This window comes from Molossus molossus, unplaced genomic scaffold (assembly GCF_014108415.1).
Source record: "Molossus molossus isolate mMolMol1 unplaced genomic scaffold, mMolMol1.p scaffold_m16_p_4, whole genome shotgun sequence".
Lineage (NCBI taxonomy): Eukaryota > Metazoa > Chordata > Mammalia > Chiroptera > Molossidae > Molossus > Molossus molossus.
The window spans coordinates 97,225,944-97,252,333 of record NW_023425377.1 but is presented as its reverse complement, the minus strand read 5'-3'; the positions used below and the strand labels follow the sequence as shown (position 1 = coordinate 97,252,333).

Here is a 26,390-nt window from a genome sequence, read left to right as displayed (position 1 = left end):
AAAAAAATACCTACAGCAAATTAAAGAAATAAATGGGTAACTTGAACTTTAATAATCTATTTTACTTAACCCAGAGAGAGAGATTAATTATAGGACACGACGAATGTGATTACAGGGAGAATAAGTCTCCAGATCTGCAGTTATGAAGCTGGAGACGCAGGAGAGCCAATAGTGTCGTAGTCCAAGTCCAAAGGCCTAAGCTGAGAGCTGATGGTGCAGTTCCAGTTCAAAGGCCAGTAGACTGGAGGTCCAGGTACAAAAAAACCAATATCTTAGCTCAGAGTCAATCAGACAGAAGGAATTCCTCCTTCTTGGTAGAGAATCCACCTTTTTGTTCTATTCAAGCCTTCAACTGATTGAACGGAGCCCACCCACATTAGAAAGGGCAATCTGCTCCACTCATTCAACCAACTCAGATGCTAATCTCATCTGGAAATGCTCTCACAGACATACCCAGAATGTTTGAACAAATGTCTGACCATGGCAATTTTTTTTTTAATCCTTACCTGAGGATATTTTTCCATTTATCTTCAGATAGAGTGGGAGGGAGGGAAAGAGAGAGAGAAACATCAATGTGAGAGAGACACATCAGTTGGTTGCCTCCCACATGACCCCAATCAGGACTGAGATGAACTGTAACTGACGCACGTGCCCTTGACCAGAATCACACTCGAGACTCTCTGGTCTATGGGGCTGATGCTCTAACCACTGAGCTAGACTGGCCAGGGTACCCCATAGCAATTTTAAGTTGACACATAAAATTAACCATCACAAGTTCCCCCTTGTCCACTTGGCACCCATACACATCTGCTTACACCATAGTTAATCTCCGAACAAAGACTGTTAAAAGGTCATAATTCTGCCTAACATGATACAACTACCCTGTGTACAACTGAAAACACATGAACCCCTTCCCCAGAAGAGGAGGCAAAGTACTCGAGTGATATTTGCTCTTCTCCTTGATCTCTTAACTTAAATACCATGGTGTAAAGTCAATGCTGCTTCTGTAACATGGTAAGGAAATAAGAGGGGCAAGAAAACAAAAGTATTTGCGTAATGCAGATATCCGTATCTACACACATACACCCTATCATTTATAACAAAATAAGGGCATACTCATGACAGTTACCGTCCTCCTTTCTATAGTGATCACATGGCTGTCGCTGGTATTTATAACGATCTTCTTCTGCTACCCCTTCTGTATTTCTTTTGTCTTCAACAAGTACCTCCGCTGACCATGGTTTTTCACTTGCTGGGATGACCCAAACCTTCATTCCTGAAGAGTTGGGCCATTTATAGCTCTGCCTGGATTGCATCGTTGTAGTTTTCCCTTGACCTTAATCATGGGGCATGGTGATGCTAGCAGATGTCCTGTGGGATCTCCTGTTTTCAGACAGGTTACATGTCAATTACATCTATCTCAGTTTTAAAAACACACCTGCAGACCCTCTCCTTCCTGGGAGCTCTCCCGTGCCTCCCCTCTCCTCTCCCCTCACCTCCCAGGCATATCCCCTCCCCCTCTCTCCCCTAAGCTCCAAGGGCCCTTCCTTTGCCCCTGGAACTCATTTCCTGAGCCCATTTCTTCTACCACTCACTCCTACCTCTGTGACTTTCTTAACAGACTTTCTCTTATAGTTTGGGGGGGAGAAACTACAGCAAAAATTATATAAATAAATGGGTAGCTTGAACTTTCATAATCGATTTTACTTAACCGAATATAATCAAAATATTATCATGAAAAGCCATGGAAGCCAAAAGAAAGTGATATATGTTTGAAATGCTAAAAGCTCTGTCACCACAAAATCCTGTACCCATCTAAATATCCTTCAAGATATTTTAAATTCTTTCTTGCATACAAAGTCCTTGAAATTCAGTATGTATTCTTTTCTGCTGCTCAGCAGACCTCGGTTTGGAGCAGCCACAGTTCAAGGACTCAGTAGCCAGAGGAGGGCAGTAGTTTCTGCTTCAGACAGCTTAGAGGTAGAGCGAGCAGGTGGCGGAAATGTTCACAGATGAGACTGAAGACAGGAAAGTTTCTGATGACAGACTTCGTCCCGGAGGGTTGTGGGATGGCTGGAGGGTCAGGAGGGGATGGGAGCAGGAGTCAGACAAGAGAAAGTCCTGAACTTGACGAGAGTGGGAGTCAGAGTATAAAGGATGACCTTGGAGCCGTGGACTGTCGGAGGTGACTGAGGCGAACAGGGACAGAAACGGAGGGGTGGTTTGTCCCCACGGTCTCCTGTGGGGTGTGGATAATCGGGTCTCCTAAGCAGTCTGTAGTGAAGACAAAGGGAGAGGGGTCATCACTGGGCGTTCCCTCTGGTCCTGCTGGGCCGGGGCTCGGTCTGGGAGAGGGGTCAGGGACGCCCTCGCTCCTGCCCAGCCTGCTGCTGGAGGCGAAGAGTGAAAACAGAGGACACGTGTCTGTGTCAGGGGACTGGGCAGGATTTGTTACTTTGAACAAAGCAGTATTTTACCTGAGAAAAACAACACAGAATAGTAAAATTAAAGCCCCTTAACTAACGGATACTGACAATACAATTTAAAAAGACAATATCAGCAGAGCAGACAAAAGAAGGAGCAGGGAGAAGGCAAGGAGCGGAACAGGGAGGGACAGGGAGACAACGGGGGAGGAGTCAGAGGGATGACGGAGGGGCAGGAAGGTCCCGATGCTCAGGTCCCCCCTTATTTTCACAGACTCTGAAACACCCGCACTCGTGGGCTGGTGGCCGCTGTCCCCTTTCGCAGGGACTGTCAACGCCGGAGTCAGAACCTCTTCCCCCTCGCCATCCCCCGAATGGTGCCCGTGCACACCTGTCAGACCACCTGATCTTTTCTCAGGCTGACAGGCCAGGCCGTTGGCCTCCCACTTGGGTCTCCCTAGTTTACTCCACAGTCACGTGTCCTTAGATGAGAAAGTAAGTCCCCCTTGGCATCAATTTTCCCATCCATAGGCTTTCAGAGGACTAAGTGCTTAGCTAGGTTGTCATCTGAGGGATGACCTGCCTGCCATACAAAATCACACCTCGGGCTCCTATCAACCACGGGGACTCCTCCAAAGGCTTCTGTTTACTCCAAGCTGTTTTGCAGAAGTTAGGAAGTGTAGGAGGATCCCGATTCTCAAAGGGAAGGTGAAACCAGTGTCCAGCTCCAATCCTGAGAGCGTGAGGCTGCGAGTGAGCAGAGGACAGCCACCCTCCTGGGGTCCTCCAGGGCGCCCGTCAGGGGCAGGTCCCCACCCTGCGCAAGAGGCGTCAGCTCCTCAGGGGAAACAGCCCTGTGGCGAAAAAGGGTTTCTTCCCCTGGCTGGTTTGGTTTCGCGGTTAGAGCATCAGCCTGTGGACTGAAGAGTCTTGGGTTCGATTCCCAGTCAAGTCCACATACTTGGTTGCAGATCAACAGAAGTGACATCGATGTTTTTCTCTCTCCTTCCCACTCTATCTGGGAAAAAAAAAAAAATCAATGGCAAAAATACCCTTGGGTGAAGATTAAAAAATAAAATAAAAGGGCTGCCTTATCCAGTCTTATCTTTGTGTGAAATATTATCTCAATCTTTTTTTGTAAAAGCCAGTGAGAGGGTTTCACGACTCAGTCTAATCTCAGAATAGCATTTGACACAGTTCAGAGGCAAACAAAGACACTTGCCCAGTTAATTCAAGTTGGTGTGACAGCAGACGGAAACACCTTCCCCGGGAAGTCTATGCCACCTCAGGCAGACAGGGACGGAGTCTGTCCTGAGCCTTAGCCTCAGGGACATGTCCCATCGCCACCGACTCCCCTCAGTGTCCCCCACCCCCACCACCAGCACACACACCCTCGCTGGCAGGACAGACCCTGTTCCATGCCCAGAGCGTGGGCTGCCCAGGCAGGGGCTGAGTCACCCCGGCCGCCTCCATTCAAGGAAGCACATGCCCAGGGAATGATAATGTCTCAGCAAGCAGACTGCCTTTTGCTGGAAGGCATCGTTATCCGTTTTCTGAGTGGCGCCTACTCCTCCTCTCCCATTTTTCTCCTGTGGCTTTTCCCCATGGGCCGGGTGAGAGCTGGTTCCCCCACTTCTGGCTGGGTGCGTTCAGACTCCCGTGCCTCCAGTTTTCCATGTGTGAGGCAACACCGGCATAGGGCTGCTGTGTGGGTTGAAATGTACAAAGCATGTGAAAGACTGTGTCTCTTTCAGAGCAAGCGCCCAGGAAATAGTAGCTATTTTTATGGAGAAATCTTTGTTATTCGCTGTTCTTTGAGGGTGTAAGTGTAGCGTCAGGCTACTCCTGGTCTACTCCTGATTTTTCATCTCAGTTCCTCTTTCAGTAGACGATGGTTCCCCCTAACCCCCTCATTCCGACATCTACCACCATCACCAGCCCTTGAAGAACCCAAGTCAGAAAGATAAACATCCCCCAGTGACACCAGAAAGTTCAATACCTCAAACCATTCTTCCCCTGCACTATATTTGATCCATGCACAGAGTTGGTTCGCCCGGACTTCCCACCTTGGGGTGAGTACCTGCCACTCTGGTGCTTCGCAGCTTGCAAGGTTCAGGAAAGATCTTGTCCCTAAATTGGATCAAGAGTTATTGTGCTGCCCGGCCGGTGTGGCTCAGTGGTTGAGCATCGACCCACGCACCAAGAGGCTGCCAGTTTGATTCTCAGTCAGGGCACCTGCCCAGGTTGTGGGCCCGATCCCCAGTGGGGGGCATGCAGGAGGCAGCCAGTCGATGTTCTCTCTCATCAATGTTTCTATCTCTCTCTCCCTCTCTCTCTAAAATCAATAAAGAAAAATTTTTTTTTTTTTATTCTCACCCGAGGACATTTTTCCATTTTTTTTTGTTCAGATAGAGCAGGAGGGAGAGAGAAACATCGATGTGAAGGGACACATCGAGTGGCTGCCACCCACACGACCAACCAGGGCCGGGGACAAACTGCAACCGAGGTACATGCCCTTAGCGGGAACCGAACCTGGGTCTCTCTGTACTGCAGGCCGACACTCTAACCGCTGAGCCAAACAGGCCAGGGAAAAAAAAAATTTTTTTAATATTAAAAAAAAAAAAGATTTATTGTACTAAGGCTGACTCTAGGTATCCGCTCAGCCAGCCCTTTCTCTCCAGAAGAGTTCAAAGCGAAGAGACGCCTGCACGTGGGTGGCTGACAGGCCCACGTTCTCAGGGTGGCCTCTTCTCGGTCTCCAGCTTGTGTCTTCAGAATACGTTTCTTTAAACAAATGGCACTTAAACAACAGAGGACGTGGTATCTACGTTAAAGGTGAGGTGCACCATACTTCGTCCTCTTTGGAAGGGTTTCGGGTGGACTCGGCCACTGCCGGCGACAGAAGCACGTACCTCTGGGGGGACGCAGGCGGGAGCTGGGCGGTCTCCTGCTCAGTTTGCCCCTCTCAGGCTGCTCTCGAAGGCGGTAAGAGGCAACATCCGCTGGGTCCGCTCGGGTCATCTTTAATTGTCCTTAGGTCTGTTTTCCCCAGAGTCCGGCGGCTGCTCAAAAGTCCAAGAACATTTCAAAAAGCCAAAGTAAATAAACAAAAGAATCGTTCTCCATGGCTCCCCAGTCGATGTTCCCAAGTTTTTCCCAGCTATAAAAAGATATTGCAACGGACAGGAAATAGTATCCTGACGGACACACAGTCTCCTGAGAGAAAGTTCAACTTCTTGTCCCTCCAATGTTGCAAGTTGGCCAGAGAATCATCCCGACTTCCTTTGGAGGCCTCCTCACACGCTCTCCCGGGCAATTAGGTGTTTGAGCCGTGAGCCCCGTGACATAATCTGACCCTCGTGACCCTTTTAAGTAATCCAACTTACTGGGAAATCCCCATCTTTACCCTTAATTAAAAACGTTTTTTTAATTAACTCAGAGAATGACGCCTGGGTATATTTGGAGATCTTTTTTCCCACTTACAGCTGTTAGTAGTTTAAGAGGCAAAATATTTTTCAATGTGTGGTTATTTTTTTGTTTGTTTTTGGTTAATCCTCACCCAAGGATATTTCCATTGATTTTTTTTTTTCTTTTTTTTTTAGATAGTGTGGAAGGGTTGCCTCCTGTATGACAGGGGTTGAACCTGCAACCCAGGTACGTGCCCTTGACTGGGAATCGAACCTGAGACCCTTTGGTCCAAGAACTGATTCTCTAATTGCTGAACCGAACCGGCCAGGGCTGATTATTCATTTTTTTTAGAATCATTTTTCTTTTCTTTCTTGATTTTAGAGAGAGAGGAAGGGAGAGGGAGAGAGATAGAAACATCAATGAGAGAGAACATCAATTGGCCGCCTCCTACATGCCCTGCAGTGGGGATCTGGCCCACAATCTGGGCATGTGTCCTGACTGGGAATCGAACTGGCCTCTTGGTACATGGGTCGACACTCAACCACTGAGCCACACCAGCCAGGCTGATTATCCTTTTTTTTTTTTTTTTTTTTTATCCTCACCCGAGGACATTCATCCATTTTTTGTTCAGATAGAGTGGGAGGGAGAGAGAGGAAGAGAGAGAGAGAGAAACATCGACGTGAAAGGGACACATCGAGTGGCTGCCACCCGCACGACCAACCAGGGTCAGGGACAAACTGCAACGGAGGTACGTGCCCTTAGTGGGAACCGAACCTGGGTCTCTCTGGTCTGCGGGCCGATGCTCTAACCGCTGAGCTAAACCGGCCAGGGCGATTATCCATTTTTTTAAAAATCCATTTGACTTGTCATGTGTATTGGTTTCCTAATGCTGCTGTAACAGATTATCACAAATTTAGTGGTTTAAACAACACAAATGTATTCTATTATAGTTCTGGAGATCAGAAGTCTAAAGGCCATCTTACACGGATGGACAAGGCTGGCTTCTTTCGGAGAGTCCAGGGGAAATGTGTTTCTTGTCTTGTCCTGCTCCTGGAGGCTGCCTTGGCTCATAGCCACGCCGCTCCAAATTCTGCTGTCTTCATAGCATCTTTTTCCTCCCTGGACCATCCTGTGTCCCTCCTTTAAGGACCCCTGTGCATATTGAGCATATCCAGATAATCCAGTATAATCTCCCCCTCTCGAGATCTTTAATCCCTCCGCGAGGTCTCTCTTGTTATATACAGTCATATTCACAGGTTCTGGGGTTTAGGAAGTAGAAGTCTTTGGGAGGCTGCCATTCAATCTAAGACAACAATTTTTTAATTCATTTTTAAATGAATGTGGACCAGCCTGCACTATTTTGTTTAAAACAATGTCTTGTTTTATACATCACAATATGGGTCAACTGATAAAACCAAGTTTCTCTGTCCGGCAGCCTGCACTATTTTAGTAGCTAATTTGAAATTCTGTCCTCGACTGAGTTTTTCAGTCACTGTCCTCTAGGATCACACCCCCTCACAATACTTCATTCCTTGTCGTGGCCATTAGTCCCACCTCACAGCAAACTAACTGTGTTCATCAGAACTTTTCCGGTTGCCAGTGTAACTCAGCTTCAACGGGCTTAAACAATAATAATAGTAGTAGTAGTAATAATAATAATAATAATAATAATAAAGTATTGGCTCACATAACTGACACAGGGATATGAATGAGCTCAGGCACAGAGGAGCAAGTACTCAGTTACATCTTCAGGCATTTCTTACTTGCTCCATCTCTTTGATTTGCTTTCTGCTAGGTTGGCTTTTTCTCCAAAAGCTAATGCTTCTAAGTATTTGCAAAAAAAAAACTGGCCACCAAGAGTGCCCGTCCTCCAATCTGTCTGGCAACCCTAGCCAAGGAAGGCACTGCCTCTTTACCAAAAGTTCCAGCCAAAGTCCCAGACAGGATTCTCCTTGACCAGCTGAGGCCATGAGCACACCCCTGAGCCAGGTCCAATCACTAATGGGGCCTGGTGTCTGACTGGCCAGGCCTGAGTCAGGTGCTCTCCTTGAAGCCGAGGGTAAGCAGATGATCTAGGCCACCGAACAGAAAGGGAGGGACTCTCTCACCCAAATAAAGATGTGGCTAATAGAAGACAGAAATGGATGAAGCCAGACAAAGTCAACATGCCCGCTGCAGCTGTGTTGAACCCAAGAGGTGCCTTTTACATGGAGTTTCTAAAGGTATATCCAGACAAATTGCTTTTTAAAAGCCAGATCCTTACCTCTGTCCTTGAACTGCAGTGTGAATGGGTGGCTTGTGGAGTCTCAGATAACACTGGATTCAGGGGAGAAATGATCTTTCCTCATGCATAGAGCTGAATCATGAAAGGATTATTTTCTTACTAAATGGATCACATATTCCAGGATCACAAAAATACCACATCACAAAAATCTGAACCCATAGTCAAATCTGTTAACATTGGGAAAATCGAAAAGGAATAAGTCATTCAATAGTCCAAAAGATTAAATGACAACAATAAAAACATGATGTTTAGAGCACTATATTCTTTTTTCCAGTAAGACACAGAACGATAAGAGTAACTGAACTAAAGTTTCTTGCCTTTCAAAACTCTTCTGACTAAAAAGAGACCAATAAAGCTTTCAGTTGCATGATTTTCAAAGGCTTTTAAAGTTTATTTTCACCAACTAGTCCTTGGATGCTCAAAGTCAAAAACTTCTTTTTAGAAAGGGTGTTCTCTCTTCATCCAAGAGTAGACATAGATTGTTTAACTTCAATTTTTTATTTGGAAAAGATAACCTAGAGATATAGGAAAAATGATTTCATGGATAAAGGAACATGAAAAATCATAATTTACACACATTTCATATTGCTAATTTTTATTTATATTTTAAAACTATAATCTTCGTTAAATGATTGTAACAGGTGGAATAATCAGCTGAGTATATGCTGAATTAAGAAACTGGCCTGCAGGGGGTGCTGCTTACCTGATCTTTCTGTTTCGAGCGCAGGAATTTCATTGCAACTTTCAGTAGGGATCCAGCTTGCTCAGGAATAACTGCGGGAGTAACAGAAGGGGTTGGTTGTTTGTTTTTAATTCTTGCCCAAGGACATTTTTTTTTTAAATTTTTTTGTTCAGATAGAGCGGGAGGGAGAAAGAGGAAGAGAAACAGGAAGAGGAAGGGACACATGGAGTGACACGACCACCAGGGCCGGAAACAAACTGCAACCGAGGCACGTGCCCTTAGCGGGAACCGAACCCGGGTTCCTCTGGACCGCAGGCCGACTCTCTAACCGCTGAGCCAAACCGGCCAGGGCCAAAAGGGGTTGCTTAAATCACGACATTATGTAAGCAACTAAAAAGTTAAAATATCTAAACTTGCATCACAAAATGAGAATTGTGTACATTATTGTAATTAACTGGACAACATAGGAGGAAACATGAATAATAAACTCTGAGATTTTGATACTACAATTCCTCTGAGGAGCTGGTCAACCCATAATACAGTTAAAAGTATTTTACTCTTTTCTGATTAAAGATCTTTTCTTTCTTGTTTTTGAATTCTTCTGTGTTTTTTTTCTTCTAATTTTAGAAGTCTCTACTTTTTAGCTTGCACTTACATCAAGTTGAAATTTTAAATACAAAGTATTAATTCTCTATCATCTAAATTATTTTTTAAAGTTTTTTCCTTAACCCTGCCGGGTTTGGCTCAGCAGTTGGAGCGTCAGCCTGTGGACCAGAGAGTCCTGGGTTCAGTTCCCACTAGGGGCAAGTACCAAAGAAAAAAATAAAAAATAAAAAAAAGTTTTTTTCCTTTAAAACACTCTGTAAAGTTCGTGCAACAACCTATCTGCCTTTGGAGGTGGTCCTCCTCCATCAAAGTAGGTAAAACTGTGATAAATTAAGGGGCCCTGTACAGCTCAGAGTTGCATTCATACACAACCCATCTAGGAAGCAAAATAATTTTTAAAAGCGTTTCCAACTCTTCATGAGTATATTGAATCATATTGAGAGATATTTTAAGTTCACAGAAACACTTTCTCTCTCTCTCTTCTCATTCTTCTCCCTCCTGCAAACTGCTCAGGATCCCCTCCAGCTCTCTCTCTCTCCCAGCCTGTTTCTATGTAGAGATTTAGCCTCTCTGAATTAATTGTTACCTTTTCTCCTACTGCTCATCAGTCCACTTCCACTGACCACAACACTAAAGACTGGGCCACTCAGCCAGCCAAGTTCAAACTATCCCCAAAAGGCAAGTAACGGGAGATTCTTTGCAGAGAACAGCAGAGTGCTCTGAAGCCCGAGAGAGGCCAGTGAGGAAGGGGACGAGAAAATTCCACAGCACTGACGCTCCCTGTGTTTCCGCAAGTCCCAGCCCTTCTTTCCAGCCCTCCGCTGTTCCTCTGGGTGAAGCCCGTGGGCTCACGGCTGGCCGGGCGTTTACAGTCATCTGCTTTGTGTAAAGAGAAACAACTTCCAAACTGAGTCTGAACTAAAAGCCTTCGCTGTTGCCCAGAACTCATGGATGCCAAGGCAATTTCAAGGAAAACTATCCATGGGACCTTTCTGGACACAGCAGTTCAAATGCTCACTGTCCAGTCTGCACAGAGCAGATTTAGGGCTCAGCCCTGGAGCTGGCCCGGCTGGTCCCCAGCCCAGCGCTCGGCGTTCCAACCGCAGCTCCAGCACGTTGCTACCTCCACCTGCCTCCGCTGATTTACCTGAAAACGGTGAGAATACGATCTACCTTGTGGAGTTGGGACAAAACCCGTCACTAAATGTGACATGCTGAGGCAGTGCCCAGCACAGAGAAAGGCTCCGTGTGTATCTCGCGTAGGCCGCGCGGACTCACTGATTCGGATACTCATATATTGACTAGTAAAGTCGTTTGGGTATATTCACGGCTTAGAAAGGTTCCTATAGGCTGTAATATGCATAATGCTGCGCGGTTCTGGGTTCACAAAAGGTGTTATTTCGTTAGACTAGAAAACCAAAGTAACTCTTAGAGTCTCCAGCAAGCAACAGGTTGCCTCGGCTAAGAGGAAAACCCATGTACATAGATGTCGTGGCCCTGCATCCCCAGGGTAAACTTCTGGAGCGAATTTCCCGTTGGACAGCCGGGCTGCTGTTCGCAGTGGGCAGCTGTGCCAGGCGCGGGCCCTGGGCAGACGGGACGCGGTGTGCACGCTGCAGGGCGGCCCGGTCACTCCGGGGCTGCGCTGGGTGGACACCCAAAGGCTGAACCCTCCTGCGCCCGCGCACAGCCTCCTCCACCTCCCCGCACAGCTTATATGCCTTTTGGGGACTCCAGTGTCCCGGTTCTGGCGCTAGCTGTGTGTTTGGGCTTTCAAGCTCTTATTGCTTTTGGAAGCCTCTCTAGTCACTTTCCTTGTCTTCTGCCCCTAATTTGGATTTAGCCTTCTCCCTAGTTCTACGCCTTTCAGCCCAGGTTACAGCCTCACGGTTATCTTATCTCCAGCAGAAAGTAACAGATGATGATGAGTTCGTGTTCTTAATTCCTACGAAAAATGGTTATTGTAGGAATCTTGCCTAGGTTCTAGGACTATTACACATTGTGAGTAGGTCAGTCTCCATTTGGAAATCATAGTGTGTGTGTTTTTAAAATATATTTTTATGGATTTTTCTAGAGAGAGGAAGGGAAAGAGAGATAGAAACATTGATGTGAGAGACAAACATCCATTGGCTGCCTTTTGCACGCCCCCCAGTGGGGATCGAGCCCACAACCACGGCATGTGCCCCGGCCAGGAATTGAACTGGGACCGCTCAGTCCATGGAATGACACTCAATTCACTGAGCCACACCAGCCAGGTATGAAATCATAGTGGGTTTTTTTTACTGGATGGGGTAGAAGTTGAGGTTCCTACTTGATCATCATTGACATCGGAGGGAGGGGCTACATTACTGTTAGACAGAATGGGAGTTCCAGCTCCATGGTCAACCAAGCTGCCACCTCCCTGGCTCCCCTCATGGCCCCCCGATTGGTGTCATGATTGCTGGGGAGGTGTGGACATCTGCATGGTCTCCAATGATACTTCCTGCCCAAGACAGAGGAAAGTCCCAGCTCCCTCTTCAGCTTTCTCCAGCCCAGTGGAGGTTTCTAAGGGGAAGCTATCAGCCTGGGGATGATGGGAATCTAGGCTTCCCGATCCAGCTTTTCCTGGCACGGGTAGGCGGGGCTGCACCTTTTTCTGGGGTGTTTTACTAGAGCAGAGAAGTTATTGTCTCATGGTTTTCTGTCTTGCCAGCTGCCCATGTCTTGGTTCTTTGGCTAGAGAGCAGGTTCATTTTGTTTAGTCTACATTCACTGGCATTTCTGGGTTGCCAGCTTCTTTAGCTCCAAGTCTGGGATATGTGAGGAAAAAACAAAAACCATAAAAACCCAGGGAACACATCACCTCTGGTCCTGAGGTCCCTAGCCAGCCTCCTTCTTCTCTCTACCTTTCAAAGTCATCTTATGTTTATTTTGTCTATAATGTCAGGGTTTTTAGTTGTACTTGGTAGAAGGAATAGGTAGCTGCTTCTTTTTTTTTTTTAATGAAGCTGCAGTAAGCCATTATAAACACTAGAGGTCTCTTCTAGCTGTTTTTAGTGATTTTTTTAAACTGAAGAAAGGCTAATTTTCAGCATTCTCAAACATAATATTGGGGAATTAAATTGCTTTATTAATTTATTTTCAACTCCTAAATATCCAAAATTTTTAAAGTTTTATCTTTAATAAAGTCAGCTTTATCCAATTATTTTCTCAAGATTATGTTATTCAATGGGATTGGCTATAGGCCTGACTAAACCGTGGTATTATTATTATCCTCATTAATCAGTCTATTTTTGACATGTTCTATTCATTAAACTCTGTAGGAAACACGTCACTGCCTTCAGAAACATTACGATGTGAAACTACAAAGTAACACTTAAAATAAGGTTTCAGAACTTGCAATTAGTTTTATTACCCACAACCTAAGGAAAGGCAACTTACAATAGGAGTCTCCCACTTTGACCAACCTTGGTAGTTGGAGGAAGGCAGCAGATATTGCGACACTTGAATTTTTACATTTTTGTTTACCACATGTCAACAAAAATTAGTTAAACACTGCTTCTGGAAAAGAAAAAAAAAAGGGAGTCCTTGGGGCTGTTCTAGTTGGCTGTCAGCTCCCACAGACGGTGCTGCCGGCTCACAGCCTCCCCCACATTCTTTCATCTTCTTTCCGAACGGAGTGATCAATCTTTCTAAGTGTCACCACAGCAGTTCAAATGGGAACTCTTAGTGCCTTTGGAAGTGTAGGTTACCTTTCCCGTTCAAGTGTAGGTAAAGGTCATAAACTGCTTCTCTAACTCTGATCTCTAAAAACCATTGGCCAGCTGATAATTTAAAACCACTTTTTTTTTGCCCTGGCTGGTTTGGTTCAGTGGTTAGAGCGTCAGCCCACGGACCAGAGTCCCGGGTTTGGTTCCCGCTAAGGGCACGTGCCTCGGTTGCAGTTTGTCCCCGGCCCCAGTTGAGTGGCGACCACTCATAATGTCTCTCTCACATAGATGTTTCTCTCTCTCTCTCTCCTTCCCGCTCTATCTGAAGATAAATGCAAAAAATGTCCTTGGGTGAGGATAAAATAAAAAATAAATACATACATAAATAAATAAATAAATAAATAAATAAATAAATAAATAAATAAAACCACTTGTTTTACATCCCGATACAGGCATTCCCATGACCTCTAATTGGACCAACAGGATTTTCCTATTAAATCACTTCTGTATTTAGAAACCAAAAATTACCATAACAAAACATGGATGCCACTTTTAAACCAAGTTGCCCTAAACGTTTGACCTTGGTGCATTTGTGAGTGAAGAAGGTGAGAAAAAAAAATAAAATAAAATGTACTTTCTTCCAATAGAAAACTTTGTAGTTGTCTATTATTCAGAAGTAGTGGTCCTGACAGCTCTTTTTTCAAAAAGGTCAAAAATCTGCATACGGAAAGACATCCCCTGCTGTGAACTCTGAAAGTGATGTATATGAAATAAAGGCGAATTCACTTGCCGCAGGACCTCGGGCATCACTTCTATAGAATCACCTGCATGGTGCCTGCTGGAGTTTCCCAATGCCTTCTGCTTCTACCACCCACTGACTGCTGTCTCTGCTCAGTTTATTCGTCCGTAGAGACCAGTGCCTGCCTCATAGACTTCATGGAGGTTTCTGAGGAACAAATGAGATCAGAAAAACAAGCAGAATATTGTAAACAAAATTTAGTCATTTCATTCTATAAGCTGTTTGTGTTTTTTCCAAAAGGGAAGAGACATTACTGAAACCTGACAGTAAGTTAGAGTTTGCTGGCAGCATGGGGAAAGTGTTTTTGGAAAAAATAAAACAGTGTATAAAAAAACCACTGTTGTCTAAAATAATTCAGAGCATTGGAAAAAACACAAGTGGTGTTTGTGTAGACAGAGTAAGAGGAGAGATTGAAGAAATAGACAGGATCCATATCTTGAGCATGGTACCAGAGCCAAGGGGTTCGCTTGCCTGCGTGCATGAAAACCCAATTAAACGCAAACAGAAGTTTGCAGCCAAGAAAGTAGAGGTTTATTAATTGAGGAAGTGGTGTCAAGCCCAGTCACAGGTTAGCTAATGCTCAAAGACTTGGCTCCCTGATTGTTCCAGGGGATGGGTTATATAGGAAAAAGATCATTAATCATGATGGCTAAATGAGTTGGGGTGATGGGCGCTAGTGACTGGGGCCAGGGTAGAGAGTTGTTGATCATTAATCAGGTCCTGATGTCGGTGATGGCATTGTTCTGTCTGGTTTCACGAGGGTGTGGTCTGTAGGGTCGTCCAACTTTTTTGGGCCTGGTACTGAAGTCAAGATGTTATCTTTAGCTTGACTGAAGCTGTATCTGTGATCAACAGACCTGAGGCTTTCTTAAGATAGTTTAACGCTAACCAGAATCTGATGTCCTTAAGGGCTGAGTGATTAAGGAAGAGAGCAGACTGACAAAGGAGAAAGGATCGTTTCAAAAGAAATGAAGTTTCTGCGCAGTTACAAGCAGCCTAGTTATTTTTAAAGGAGTGTGCCTTTCTCTATCCTTATGTCACAGGACGCCCTAGTGCTTTAACAGAAGAGCCAAATGAATCTCTCTACATTTAAGAGAGGTCTTACTGATGGTTCTCGGAGGAGCAACTGAAGAAGGGGAGACTGGAGACCAAGAGATGAGTGAGAAGCCTGTTGCCTTAGTCCAGGAAGGAAATGATGAAGTCCTGAACTAAGGCAGACGATGAGAACAGAGATGCTGACCATGCTGAATAAATGGAACTTTGGGTCGTGAGTTCTGCTGGGGAAAGAAAAATTGGAATTAAGGATGACTCCCAGATTCTCTGACATAGAAAACTGGATAGATGGTTTTAAGTGTTGTTGTTTAGCATTGTATGTTCATAAATCTCTAAGAACAGACCTCTTCCTAATTTCGATTTCTGTGGTCCATCCACAGACACAACTTCCCTAAGCTGTGTTAGCCCAAATCCCACAGCAGCTCCATGATCTGAACACGACCCTTTCTCCTCCCAGTCTTCTGTACTCATACTGGCCCTGTCCAGTCTAATGGCGCCTGACTCACCTGCCTCTTTTCTTTCGTTCCTTCACCTTTGAAGTCCTTAGGACATCAGGTTCTGGTCAATGGAACAGAATTTGGGTCAAACTAAAGATAACACCTTGACTTCAGTTGTGTTTCAGCCCCAGGCCCACGAAAGCAGAAGGACCCTACGGACCACACCATCACAAAGCTAGAAGAACATCACCATGGCTGATGTTGGGACCCGACACAGTGATCAACTACTTCCTATACCGGTCCCAGCCAATGACCTCAACTCCATTAGTAGTTTTTCCCGTATATAAACTCTGTCCCTGTGCTGGCCAGCGGGGACCCCCGTCTTTGAGCACCAGCTCACCTGTGACTCCAGGCTTGGTGCTATTTCCTTAAAATAAACCTCTACTTTCTCTGCTACAAACTCCTGTTTGTGTTTGATTGGACTTTGATGTGCGCAGGAGAATGAACCCTTTGGTCAGTGAAAAAAACCAAGGTTCCTTTATGCACTGTGCCTTGTGTGAAACTGTAAATCATCTCTGCATGGTGTTATATATTTTATATATATAACTCAGCTTTCAAAAACAATTGAAAAATGAAAGCATTTTATTCTGTAATGTCAGGAGGTCTTAAATTTTCTTTAAAATAATCCACTGAGAGAGCAGGAGTCTATATGGCTAAAGTGAATTAAAATAGGCTATATATCAGTAACTGAGGAAAGTGGATGCATGAAAGGTCGGCAGTATACTATCCTCTCTACCTGTGTATATTTTTAAATTTACATAATAATCCCTTATTATTTTTTAACTAAAAAGCTAAGGAAATTTCGTTGGAAAGGCAAGGCAAGAGTAAACCATGAGGAGAATGAACAACGGTGGCAGTACAGTTTGTGAATCTCTGAACCTCCTGCAGAATCCCTGTCGGTGCTCAGTGGAGACCTCGGTGAACTATTCTGAGTCGCTGTAGAAACTGGGACACTCTTTGCAGGCCTCGTTACACAGATGTTGCAGGTGGATTGGCGGTGTTGGATGTCCAGGGGTGTACCTATGAATTCTTGAAAGTAATGAAGCAAACCAACTTGCTATGATCAACCCTGTAATAAAGAGAAAATGCCTAGAGCAGAATCTGTGGACATAGAAGGGGCCACATACTCACCCTGACAAGCTGCACGGCAGGTCTTACAGACTCAGAGACCAAAAATAACCAAAAAAGATGGTCTGAAGATAAAAATTCCTAACTAAAAGTGGGCCTGGCCTGTGTGGCTCAGTGGTTGAGCACTGACCCATGCACCAAGAGGTCACCAGTTTGATTCCTGGTCAGGGCACATGCCCAGGTTGTGGGCCAAATCCCCAGTGGGGGGCATGCAGGAGGCGGCTAATCAATGTTCTTTCTCATCAATGTTTCTATCTCTCCCTCTCTCTTCCTCTCTCTCTAAAAATCAATAAAAAAAACTAAAGAAATAAATAAAAATGGGTCATGTAGTTACATCTTAGGCCCGTAGCTTCTTTGACAACGGTCAGTCTCTACCTTACATGAGCCTGTCCACTGTCCTTTCGTGTCTAAGATAACACACCTTTGAAATGTCAGGGCAGTCTCCTTTTCCAGACCCTCAGGGCACACCCACCTCACCAGAGCCAGAGGCCACAGAACCCCTCAGTGACACCTCGTACCCGGAAACCATTCCTGTGTCCTACAAATGTTTATTTTTTGCTATCCTGTACCCACCCATATAAAAGAAGTATCTGCCTCTTCATTTTATGCTTTATCCAACCCAAGAGATCTTGCTTTGCTTTCTCCTGCCTCCCTAATCTATCACCAATGAATTTCATGTTACCTGCTAATGCCTTCTCCGATTCCGATGTATAAAATAAGTGGTAAAACTGCCGTTTTCTGGAGCATTTTCTCAGCCCGTTGAGATTTTGCTTCCCGGCAACTGTTGTCAGTTTGGTTCAAATAAACTCATAAAAATTCTCTACAGTTGTGGATGCTTCTTCCATCCACCAATCCTACTTGACTAGATAGAAACAATAGGGGCAAAGGGTAAAAGTAGGGGAGACCCACAGAAGGGGAGAACCTCAGGAAGTTCACTGCCATACTGTTTAATCAGCTGGTGAAAACAAAGGGAGAGGTCCAGAGTCGTGGAGTTAGGAAAGCTGTCCGCTCCTTACTCCTTTTATGAAGACAGAAAGACTCATTTTGTTTACAAATGAGCTGCGGGAAAGGATCGATCACATCTCAGACCACGTTGTTATTATTTTTTAAAAAAAGAGAATCGGGAGTACATTAAATCCTTACATGCTGGAATTTTATGCCAGGAATTTAAGCTCGCAAAATGAATGGAAACTGTAACTTAATATTTCAAAAATAGGTTAACATAACATAAGGGTAATTATAAGCTTTGATGAAACATCAAAAATCAGAATTTTAAAAACATTTGTAAATAAAATAAGTAGAGAAAAGAAAATGTTAAATGAGAACGTGAAAGAATTCAGAAATATTTTTAAAAAATAATTTGAGAAACAAAAATAAACCAAATGAGATACAATAAGAAACAACAGAAAATGTTTTATGGGAAGTAGAAGATGGCAAAGGAGGAAACTTTTGAAGATCATAAAGAAATGATGACCCCCAGGCCAGTTTGGCTCATGGTTAGAGTATTGGTCCAAAGAGTCACGGGTTCGATTCCAGTCAAGGGCATATGCCTCAGTTGGTTCGGATCGTGTGGGAGGCAACCAATTGGTGTATCTCTCTCACGTCGATGTTTCTCTCTCTCTCCCTCCCTCTCTCTCTCTCCTCCCTCTCACTCTATCTGAAGATAAATGGAAAAATATCCTCTAGTAAGGATTAAAAATAAATAAATAAGTAAATGAAGAAAGAAATTGAAAAGATTTGACAGAAAATGGTAGCTCTAGAAAACACTAAAAGAAGATCCAATGTGTATTTTTGGTGGTTTCTTAAGAAGAAAACCTAAATAATTGAAACAAATAAATGCTGAAATCTAAACTTTTTCTAGGAAGGAAGTTCGATTGCATAAAAATATGTCCCCTGATTGCATAAAATAGCTCACAGTGCAAGATTTATTCTAACACAACTATCTTTTTTCTTGGGTGGGGGTGAGGGTGTCCTTTAGGCATCAACACAAAAAAATCACAGTATTTAAAAGAAAAAGAAACTCAACTTTCATCAGATTTTCAGCCAGCACTACTTTATGCAAAAAGACAATGGCATACCATTTTTAAGATGCTCAAGAAAAGAAAATGTGAACTAAGGATTATCTATTCAGCCAAAGTGAATTTCAAGTGCAAGAATTTCCAGACAAATATTTCCTAATGACTCTATTAGAAAACAAACTTCAAACAACTAAAATGACCACAGACACAGTCCAAGCATGGTGAAATACAGTGAAGCCTGTGAGCCTGGCCCGTATTTCCAGGCAAACCTCTGTAATTTTGCACCAAACCACAAACTTCTGTCTATTTCAAGCAGAGAGTTGTTTGCTTTAGTGAACCTGACATTTCCAGTCGAGATGCAGAAAACTGAGCTAACTTTTACCAGATTTCTAGGGAAAAACAATTCTAGAAGATTCGGGACACATTTCCAAGAATGAAAGCAACATGTTATTAACCTGAAGATAATTGATATGTATTGCTTTTTAAGAAATAAATTAATGATCTATTGCTGCCTAAGCAATAGAAAATTAATACCCGTCTTAGCTAGGTGGTTCTAACTCAGGGTCACTCATGATGCTGCAGACAGTTTGCGGACAAGGGCACTAGGCAGCTCAAGGCTTGACTGGGCTGAGACGTGTTCCACGCTCCCCCACAGTTGGCAGGCCTTCATTCCTCACCACCGGGGCCTCTCCCCAGGCTGCCGGAGTGGGCTTGCGGCATGGTAGCTGCTTTTCCCCGGAGCCGGAATCCAAAAGAAAAGCAAAAACTCAAGACAGAAGTTACAGTCTTTTATCATCTAATCTTGGACACTACCTACTGTCACTTCCGCCACGTGCAATGGTCAGACGAACCAGCGTTCATCACAGGAGGGGACACAAGGGTACGAAAACCAGGAGACAGACATCATTGAGGGCTACTTTGAAGGTTCAGAGATGTAAATATCTCAACATCACATGACTGAAAAGAGAAAGATCTGAGTTTCAAACCAAGATCCACATGACTCCAGAAACTGTTTTCTTTGTAATATTTTCAAACCAAGGTGGAATGTGGATGATGAATGTGCTAGACCTTTCTCTTATAAATAAACTTCAAGAAAAATAAAACCAACTTTTCCAAGAGCTCCATATCTATACTTTTAACATATAAATGAGTCGTACCTTATTCTCATGGGAGCCTGGATGCCCACAAACACCTTGAAAGTTCAGCTTGATAGCTTAGTTGCCCATCACTTTTAAGTAGAGAAACTCATAATGTTCATGTATGTGATTTATGTGTTTGGTTTTGGTAAGGAAGGAGCAAAATGGTCTGGACTGCAGAATTCCAACCTAAATTTTAAAGGAGTGATTTCTCAACCTCTTTTGTTGATACTATCATTATATAATATAAAAAAAAAAATCACATTCTTTTAGATACCACCACTATTCTCATCTGAAAAGTCTATAGCTATTGGGAAACCGTCAAGTTACAATGGCAGACACAAATTTTCCAAAATTCTAATGTTCACTTGAAAGCTTGACTTTTTAGTATTAGCAAGAAATACTTTTTAGTATTGGCCGGTTTGACTCAGCGGTTAGAGTGTTGGCCTACGGTCTGGAGAGTCCCAGGTTCGGTTCCCTCTAAGGGCACGTACCTCGGTTGCAGTTTGTCCCCGGCCCTGGTTGGGTCGTGTGGGTGGCAGCCACTTGATGTGTCCCTTTCACGTCGATGTTTCTCTTTCTCTCTCTCCCTCCCACTCTATCTGAACAAAATATCAAAAAAAAAAAAAAAAAAAGAAGAAGAAGAAAGAAATACTATCAGTTGTTTTCCTTGAGGTGGTGGACTCACTTTTTTCATTCTTGGGGTCAAAAAAAAAAGGTCACCAAATGTCAAAGTCAGTTTGGGCTGCTATAACCAATTACCATAGATTGGCTGCTAATAAACAACAGAAATTTATTTCCCACAGTTCGAGAGGCTGGCAGTCTGGGGTCAGGGTGACAATGTGGGTGGAGTCCAGAGAGCCCTCTTGCAGGCTGCAGATTGCTGACTTCTGGTTGTACCCTCCCGTGGCAGAGAGCAGAGGAAGAAAGTAAGCTCACTCACGACTCATAAGGGCACTGATACCATTTATGAGGGCTCCACCCTCATGACCTATGTTAAAAAAATTATTTTAAGCTGTAAAACTGTATTCACTGTGTATATTCACTCTTTTCTTTTTTCCTTTTAATCTCTTATCTCCCTCCCCACTATATTCACACCCATATTTCCACACATGTGCTTGCAAACAGAAACACATACATGTTCTCTCTTCACATGTATGTCAGATCAAACACTTCCACTGTTCTTTTGCACTGCTAAGAGTTTCTCAGAAGACAAATACCAGCATCATCTAAAAAATTAACTAATTAATTTAGTGACATGGTGATGCCCATTGTTTTTGTTCTAATTTTTTTTTCTTTATTGATTTTAGAGAGAGAGGAAGGGAGAGGGAGAGAGAAACATTGATGAGAGAGAACATCAATTGGCCCCCCTCCTGCATACCCCTCACTGGGGATTTGGCCCGAAACCTGGGCATATGCCCTGACCAGGAATCGAACCGGTCACCTTTTGGTGCATGGGTCAATGCTCAACCACTGAGCCACACCAGCCAGGCAACTTTTTAATACTTTTTTTAGGGGGTGGAACAAAAGCGTATTTTCTTGTTGGGATGGAAACGAACACTCTTCAGGCTTTTGTGCAGAGGGTGAGGAGAGGACGACTTGAGTAAAGGGGATACCCATGAGCTTGACATAAGTTTTAAAGGTTGGTTCAAAGATAAAGATTTGGCCATTGCGGTTTCATAACAAACCTGAGGATGAGAACGAATGTATTTCTAAATGTCTCCTAAGAGAACCACCCTTCAATACGGTGTGGATCATAACAGAAGACACTCAGAAGGGGCACCGTTTCCCCAGGGCTGGGTGGTGGTGGAGAAGGGGCTGGGAGGACCGGGAAAGAGCAGGGAAGGGATGGTGAGAAAAAGGAACCATTTTATGGTAGAAATAAATTAATAAAATAGTCAAAAGAGAACAAACCTCCACAATAGTGCATAGATATCATTCACTGCTATCCCACTCTGTTCCAAAAACACATTTAAAATGCTGGTGTGAAAATCACAGCTCACCGAGGCTTTAGCTTGACACTCACCAAACCCCTCGGCGGGGCTGCCCCACCGGGTGGAGCCCTCTGTCTGGGTGCACAAAGCTTGATTCACAGACACAGCTAAGTCTCCCCAGCATTCAGAGGCGGGAGGGTGGTCCACGGTCACCAGAGAATTACTTCCTCACAGAGTCAGCTACCCTAAGGTGACCTCCGTGGGGAATCCTTGGTCAGTGTTGAGTGCAAAGGGCCAGCTTCCGGCAGAGCCACGAGGAAGGAAGGACAGTCTCGCTTACAGTCACTGGTCGCTTCAATCAGAAGTTCAAGGCTGATACTGTGTAAGCCTAAGAAATTCTGGGGTCCTTTCTGGGTCTGGAGAAGAAGAAACAAATTAAATATTTATTAGTATTTGGCTCTCGGTAGATATTTCTGTAAAGGCACAGATAACCTGCTGCCTCCTGAAGGCAGACAAGTGCAGCTGAAGCGAGCTGGTTGACCGGCTTCTGCCATTCCAACAGAGACCCTCCCGTGTGGGGGACTCGGAGGATCTCACTCTGTGGGCGCGAAAGAAAACACTGACCTTTCTTCGGTACAATCATACTTGACTGACCTGAAAGGCACTTGAAATCAAAGAGGTAAACCACGCAAAGCACGAGCCAAATCAGCTCTGCCTTCGGCGATCTTGTGTAAAATTATGTACTTTAATCCTCAGTTAATTAAATAAGCTTATCTGGTAACTACCAAAATCTGAGAAAAGATACAATCTTTTGCTGTTATCATAAGTAGCCAGTATATGAGCCACATTAGCTATTATCAGTGGGAAAAATCTCAATGCCATTACTACAATTTCAAAGGAGTGGGATTTTCCTGCTTCCCAAGGGCTCAGCTCTAACCGCATCTGTCAGCGTTTTAATTTTGAAAAAAATGTTTGCCATATACACGTATCTGAGTAACCATAGTTATTCTTTTAGCAAAGTGAATATAATAAAGGCCTTTTTATTTTTTTCTATTAGACGCCAGACAATATAACAAAAGTGTTTCTTTTATTGCTTTTTTTTTTCTTATTATGGTGATAATTGTATTGTCAATAAAGCTAATGAAGACTCTTCTTATGGATACTTCAGTCTTTATTGATCTTTGACCCATTTGAACTTCTATAGCCACACAAAATTTAACTCTTAAGCAATCTTTTATTCTTTGCTCTTCTGGTTAATAGCAAATCCTTGCTAGCCTTGTTAAGAGTCATTTATTTGTCAATATAACTCAATAAAGAATGAAATAACATTGCAAGTCACTTATATTACTTCTGAATATTCACCAGTACTGGGCACAGTTATAGATGTTCCTCAATAAATGCATGTAGGCTGGTTTTGAATGTCCAGTTGATCTGTGTAATTTGGGCCCTCTAGGGTACTTGACAAGCTCTCCATTTATTTGAAACCTTTACAATATTCCAGGCACTGTTCCAGTGCTGAGACTAGAGTGGTTATCAAGAGAGAATGCACAGCCCAGCCAGTGGGGCTCAGTGGCTGAGCGTCGACCCAGTTTAATTCCTGGTCAGGGCACATGCCCAGGTTGTGGGCCAGATCCCCAGTGAGGGGCATGCAGGAGGCAGCCAATCGATGTTCTCTCTCATCGATGTTTCTTTCTCTCTCTCCCTCTCCCTTCCTCTCTCTCTAAAATCAATAAAGAAAAAATTTTAAAAACAGAATACACAAAGAACAGAAATGGCTCTCCATTGCAGTTTCTGGAAGAACAAGAACAGTTCACAGGGAATTCTGGAATTCTTTCCAGGACAATGAAGACATATTTGGTTGAAGAAACAGGTGTCTGCTCCACGAAGATTTGAACACTGCTTCTACCTTTAATCAATCATTTTCCTCACTGCATAGAACCCCTTTTATTCATGCCATCTGAACACTCATTACTTCTGTCATCCCATGCTTCCGCATCCTGACTTCACTGAGTACAGCATTCGCTCTTTCGCATTTGCACAGAATTTCCTCAGAGACTGTGATGAGTTCAAGTTGGTTGAACTTCTCCAACTAGTTACTGTGCTCATTCTAAGACCCTCTTACAGACCGCTAGCAAGCCCACAATGGCCATTCTTGGGCCAGGCATCTCCTTTGATACAGCTGTGGTCAAGGCTGCAGGACAAGACATTGTCATGAGAGAATCACTCGGTAAGTTTTCCTTATGGCCTGAGAAATGGGCCCTGGCCGGTTTGGCTCAGCAGTTAGAGCGCCAGCCTGCGGTCCTGAGAGACCCGGGTTCGGTTCCCGCTAAGGGCATGTACCTTGGTTGCGGTTTGTCCCCGGCTCTGGTCGGTCGTGCGGGTGGCAGCCACTTGATGTGTCCCTTCGCATCGATGTTTCTCTCTCTCTCTCTGTTCCTCTCTCTCCCTCCCACTCTACCTGAACAAAAAATAGAAAAATGTCCTCGGGTGAGGATAAAAAAAAAAAAAGAAAGAAATGGGAGGCACTCTGCCAAAAGAAGACTGAATTGGAAGGTACCTCAGTTTACTTTTGTGAAATCTGTAAATATCCAGTATATAGAAAAGTGCTTAGGTCATGGTAAGCGCACAATATGAATGAGATTAGTTCATTAAACTACGTCTGGAAGCATACACAGATTTTCACCTTATTGCTACTTGTGACACTGTCTTGAGCCTAAATCGATTTTGTAGTCTTACTTAAAATGTTCCCACCTATATAAATTGAAAAAACAAAAGAAAACAACAAAAAAAACCGCAACTATTCTGATATACTTCTTTGGACTGAATTTATTTCATTATTTCCTCTCCTCTATAAAATTGGTCATTTGATTCTAAATTTACTTCTGATATTATATTCTATGCTTAGATGATTTTTCCCATAAGGAAAATTGTTATGACCTTATTGATTGCCCATGAAATAAAGCTCTTTCTAAAGTCCTTTACCCTTGCATGCCATGTTTCAGTCACCTCTATACATGTTCCAGTGATAAAGCCATGCCATTGTAAAAACCTAACTGGGAGATAAATATAATTTCAACCGTAGGCAGACATTTTACTGTACTTGCCTTGCATTTGGCTAAAGTGTGAATGTTGGAAAAAGTGCAATTGCACGTTATTTTTCAGTTCCGCGGAACGTCTCGACTCACTCTACACGGAGTACATTCTCATTAACTTCACAGTCCTTCTTAAGTGTCACACTGCCTGTTGCAGTCTTCCCTACCAGTTCCACTACGTTCTCGCCCTCTTCCAACCTCTGCTTGTTGACATTCTCAGGGAATGATCACAAAACCATCCGCCTCTCCAACACACAGCGTGACCCTTCCGTTGCTGCACTTCTGTCATTCTCTGAACGAACTGCATTTACAGGAGAACGGTATCATGGACTCAAGGACTCAGAGAGCTCCCCGTTTTCCTTCGGCACGTGTATCAGTGAAATAACGAGTACACAGACCTAACAGGTGTGTTCACACACACATTCTCTGAGCTTGCATCATTCAAGAACATTTTGCGAGTTATTATCAGTGAACTAGAGACAAATGATATTAAAGCACGGATGAGCATGAACTCTATACCTCCCAATTCGGGGGAAAGAATTCCAGTTGAAGGGCTTTAAACTGGAGGTACGAACACAGACATAGGCCTGGTTGGCCTTTTTGATCAGGGAGGAAGCATCAGATGTTCGCCAACACTTCCTACAACATTCCTAAAAATGTGGCAAAGTTCTGCTATTAATAGGACATAGATTAAACTGTCACTGTTATTGATTACATCTGATGAACACATATTTCTTGAAACCCTGAAGCAGAGATAAGTCCCTTGCTGCGAAAGGTAATCTAAAACATGAAAGAGGAGTAATAGGCACCATGACCCACTTGTCCTTTTCCTGTTTTTAGCACAATATAAAAAGTAATGACAAAGAGGTTGTTGTTCAAAACATCAGATTCTTAATAGTTGAGAAGATTAAGCTTTTGGAATGACAGAAACTTAGAGCATTTCATTAAATAGTACATAGGTTGCTGTTTTGATAGGGGTGTTCCTGGGTAATGGGCTTAAAATTTTTCTTTATTGATTTTAGAGAGAGAGGAAGGGAGAGGGTAAATAGAAACATCGATGAGAGAGAACATCAACTGGCCGCCTCCTGCATGCCCCCCCACTGAGGACCAGGCCCACAACCTGGGCATGTGCCCCAACCAGGAATCGAACTGGCTACCTCTTGGTGCATCGGTCGACGCTCAACCACCAAGCCACACCAGCCGGGCTGGGTAACGGGGTTTAAATTGTAAAGATGATAGTTGTGAGCACATAAATAATACACATATACATACACACAGTATCTTCATTTATACAAAGGTATGGTTGAAGCTACTGGTTTTAATCCTCTGTTTAGATGGCCAGACTTTCAACATTTACTCACCAAGACAGCGCCAATGCCTCAGCAAGTGTTCAGTTTGGCCAGTGGCCATGTCACGTTAGGGTGGGAGTCAGCTCCCGACTCATTTTAGATTCCGCACATTTTCTCCTGTTTGGCACCTGTGCTCCCGTCTGTTCCACTCCGAGTTCTGAGGCTTCCCCGTGAGTGATGGATGGTCCTTTCATTTATGTCTGCCTAGGATAAGACAGGAGTCCTTCATTTCAAAACGTGCTTCAATGGGTTTCTGCTTAACTGACATTTACCTTTTTAAATATAGGTGCCC

At 43.8% G+C, this 26,390-nt stretch overlaps 1 long non-coding RNA gene across 1 annotated transcript; it reads right to left on the bottom strand.

The window, feature by feature from the left end:
* Positions 1-499: 499 nt before the first annotated feature.
* Positions 500-26,390, bottom strand: LOC118615238. Its single transcript, XR_004956404.1, has 8 exons — positions 26,111-26,390; positions 21,750-22,073; positions 13,917-14,038; positions 8,819-8,889; positions 8,095-8,282; positions 5,336-5,485; positions 1,130-1,383; positions 500-528 (listed from the first exon to the last, which is right to left on the bottom strand). It is a non-coding gene; the product is annotated as an uncharacterized LOC118615238 (long non-coding RNA).